The 4337-nt window shown below is 53.5% G+C and overlaps 1 pseudogene; it reads left to right on the top strand.

Moving 5' to 3' along the window:
• The first annotated feature begins 2114 nt into the window (after positions 1-2114).
• On the top strand, positions 2115-3782 carry LOC147328598 (uncharacterized; annotated as a pseudogene).
• Positions 3783-4337: the final 555 nt, after the last annotated feature.

Genomic DNA, 4337 nt, shown 5'->3' with positions numbered 1-4337 from the left:
GATAACTGCACATCGCTTCAGCCACATTTAAACTTCTCACATGTTTTTCCAATATGAAAAAATGTGAGAAGGTTCTGTCTTTCAGTGTGTATATTAAAGAAATATATAGTGCTGCTTTCTTGCACGTGCGCAATTACTCTAAAATGAGAAACATCCTGTCTCAGAGTTACAGTGAAAAACTAGTTCATGCATTTATTACTTCCAGGTTTCTAGATTATTGAGAGGAGAGTGAGGACCCAAAAGCAGACACACAAATGCATGATGGTGGTGAACTATAAGTGAGCCTTTTATTCAGGCTGAAGGCCAAGTGAAACACAAAATACAAAGGAGAACTGAAAAATGAAACCTACTCAAATATGAATGAATGAATGAATACTAGGGCCACCAGAGCCTATTGTGTGCTGGAAAGTGAGACTGAGACAATATATGCACAGCTGGGTGATTAGGGGAAGTGGAGACAGCTGGGGCGAGCAAGACACAGGTGAACTAAATCACAGGAGATAAGACAAAGGAAGCAAAACTAAAGGCGAAGGGCAAGGAAGATAAACTATCAAAGTAAAACAGGAAGGGATAACTAAACAGGCAATACACAGACACATGAACGAACTTAATACAAGAGACTTAACACAGGAATAAACTGTGACACAGTTTAGATCAGAAAACAAAGCTAAATACAGTTAGAGGAGTAATGTGAACATTAAAGAACCGTAGGCTCTAATAATAAATAAACAATAGTAGAAAGTCTAAAAAACCCAAAACAATGGGTCAACTGACCGAGGACCATGACAGCCTTCAGTTGATCCAGGAAAAACTCCCTTTTAACAGGAAGAGACCTCTGGTAGACCCAGGATCAGGAAGGGATGGCCATCTGACTGGTCGAGGTGAGACACGCATGTTTAGGGCATGTTCCACCAGAAGGAGGCCCCGGTGCAGCCCCAGGACACGCTGAAGAGATTACATCTCTCAGCTGGACCCCGGATATGTTGGAGGAGGTCTGGGCTTTTCAGTTTAGGCTATTGCTGCTGCAACTCGGCCCCAGAAAAGTGGAAAAAAACTAGATTGATTGATGGATAGAAGACCAAGGGTATAATAGTTATAAATAGGTGATGCAGATGCACCTCACCCCCAATAAAAGTAATAATAATAATAAACAATGAAACAAAGAGGAGAGGATAAGAAAGACATAATGTAGGTAACACCAGAAAAGTCTTCCCAATTGCAATGTTGTATTTATAGTCGTGTAGACTTTTTGACACTTTTGATTATACCCATAACAGAAGACAACAGAGATTTTAATTTTAATTATAAACACAAACTTGCATCATGTTTTTCTGAGCTGGAGCGATGAAATATGAATGAAGACGCATCAACAGCCAGAAATCATTTTGAAAATGAAAGAGTTGTTGTGCAATTAAAATGTCATTATGTAGTTAGTGTGCTCAACTCTGGCTGTGTTTGCACTGTTTCAGTGTGACGCACGGAAAGTCTCGACTGGTGGAATCATTCAGCTGATCAATAAAAGTATCTTTCAGTCTTTATTTTTTCCCACTTTAAAGCCCTGTGCGTCTGTCAGGATCTTATTTGAATGACTTCATGACCTGGTTGGTCAGGAGTGGAGCTACTGACAAATTTAGATGTGATCCTCTGAAGTTAATCTCTGGAGTGAGTCCATCCCACTTAAAAGTCATCGAACTTTATATACTAAACTGCAGAGTTTAGACTAAATTTTAATGTTCTCTTAATAATCTTCATGGTAACAAGTCCTTCAACTCCAGAATGGAGCTGTAAAGGAATTAAATACTTAGAACATTGTGGCGGAGGCGTGGCCCCGGGCGCAGCTGCAGGGGAGGAGTGGAGCGGAAGGCTCAACGGGGCGGCGCCGCGAGGCTGGTAAGAACAGCTGATATTGTTTATGGACTAATGATGGTCTCCTCCGCTGTGTTTATAGTGAGACGAGGAGGAGCGGCCAGGAGAGATCAGCTGGGCTCGAGCTGTCAGACGGTGCGACTGAGTCAGCTGTCAAAATACAAATATATCAATAAACGTGGAAGTTGGCTATACCTGCCTGTGTGTGCGTGTGTCTGTGCTGGGTGTACTCTACAAGTGGTGCCGAAACCCAGGACAGTGCCGGTGGGGAAATGTCCGACCCACAGGCCACGCCACCCGCCCAGCCTCTGCAATTCTTGGCGCAGATGCTGGCGGAGATGGCGACGATGAGCCGGGATCAGGCGGCCGACCAGCGTGCCCACCTGGCCGCGCTGCGGGAGCAGACGGACCGACAGACGCAAGTTCTGGAACGGCTGGTCGGGGCCGCTGCCACGCCGAAGCCCTCGCCGCTGTCGGTGTCGGTGCCCCGGATGGGGGACGGGGACGACCCACAAGTTTTTTTGGAGACCTTCCGTGCCACGGCGGAGGCTTGCCAATGGCCGCGGGAGGAGTGGGCTCCGCGGCTGCTCCCCCTGCTGTCTGGGGAGGCACAAACAGCGGCCCTGAGTCTGCCTCCGGCGTCGAGGAGCAGCTTCACGGACGTGAGCCGGGCGGTGGTGGACAGGCTGGGGCTCACCGCCGAAGACCATCGCCGGCGGTTCCGGGCCTGTCGGCTGGCTACAACGGACCGACCATTCGCCTGGGCCCGGCAGCTGCGCGATGCGGCGGTGCGCTGGCTGCAACCGGGAGCATCGGAGGGCGAGACGAAGCTGGTGGACAAGGTGGTGCTGGAGCAGTTCACGGAGGGATTGCCAGCGGAGACGGCGAGATGGGTCCGGTGCCACCGGCCCGCAAGCCTGGAGGTAGCGGTGACGCTAGCGGAAGACCACCTTGCCGCTGGAGCAGGGGAACCCGGGGACGCCGGACGGAGGCCGAACAAACAGGCCCCAGTGCCGGCCCCGAGACGCCGTGTGCCGGCACCAGGGCAGGCAGAGCGGCTGCCGGCGCTGAGCCCCACTAACCCTTTCGCGGCGTTGGTGCCGTCCAGGGCAGCCGAGCCAAGTGGAGCCGCCCCCGAGCCACGGAGAGCAGCACAGACGCCGGGGCCGGGGTGTTGGAAGTGCGGGCAGCCGGGGCACCTGAGGAGGGATTGTCCGCTTATGGAAGTGGGGCAGGTGTTTCGTGTTGCTGGCGCCCCAGCACCCTCCCCCGGTCCAGGAGGGACATACAGTATTCCGGTAAGGACTCGAGGGGGTATACGCCAGGCGTTGGTGGACACGGGCTGTACGCAGACCCTCGTACACCAAAGCTTGGTTCGCCCCGGGGCATTGCTGGAGGCAGAATGGGTGGAGGTGAGGTGTGTGCATGGTGACGTTCACAGGTATCCCATAGTGCCGCTGTTATTAAAGTATAAGGGCAAAATGCATAGAGTAACGGCGGCGGTTAGCCCGCGCCTGTCGCACCCCCTGATTCTGGGTACCAATTGGCCGGGGTTTCATCAGCTACTGGGGCAGTACGCGGGGGTGCGATCACGACCGGAAGCGGGGTGTAGCGTGTGCGCGGCATTCAGCGGTGACGCGGGGTCGTCCGACACCGACTCCGGGGGGGAGGAGCCGGCGGGTCCCTCACGGGACGTCCCGCCGGCCCCGGAAGTGTCCCCCATGGGTGATTTCCCACTGGAGCAGTCTCGTGACGGCACCCTACGCTCAGCCTTTGACCAAGTGATGGCTATTGATGGTCACGTGGTGCGCCCTGAGGCCGCGCAGACCTACCCGCGTTTCGTCTTATTAAACGACCGGTTATATCGAGTGAGTCGTGACACTCAGACCGAGGAAACACACACCCAGTTGTTGGTGCCGCAGGGCCGCCGGGAAACGCTTTTCCAGGCGGCCCACTATAACCCCATGGCAGGGCATATGGGATACGAGAAAACTCTGGAGCGAATAACGGCCCGATTTTATTGGCCGGGCATCCGAGCGGATGTGCGCCGCTGGTGCGCGTCCTGCCCGGACTGCCAACTTGTTAACCAGCCGGCCATACCGAAGGCGCCGCTGCGCCCTCTCCCCCTCATTGAGGTCCCGTTTGAGCGCATCGGCATGGACCTCATCGGGCCGTTTCACCGGAGTGCACGCGGCTACCGCTTTGTGTTAGTTCTGGTGGATTACGCAACGCGGTACCCGGAAGCAGTTCCGCTGCGCACCATCTCTGCAAAGAGTGTGGCGCAGGCACTGTTTCAGGTCATCTCCCGAGTCGGAATCCCGAAAGAGATACTGACTGACCAGGGCACGTCGTTTATGTCTCGTACACTGCGGGAACTGTACGAATTACTGGGCATTAAATCTATTCGGACCAGCGTCTACCACCCTCAGACTGACGGGCTGGTGGAGCGGCTGAATAAGACTTTAAAGTCC

Source organism: Aulonocara sp. 'chitande type north' Nkhata Bay, linkage group LG6 (assembly GCF_057382095.1).
Source record: "Aulonocara sp. 'chitande type north' Nkhata Bay isolate Kocher_YH1m ecotype deep benthic linkage group LG6, A_spYH_male_GT1.1, whole genome shotgun sequence".
Lineage (NCBI taxonomy): Eukaryota > Metazoa > Chordata > Actinopteri > Cichliformes > Cichlidae > Aulonocara > Aulonocara sp. 'chitande type north' Nkhata Bay.
This window is presented reverse-complemented; position numbering and strand designations above follow the sequence as displayed.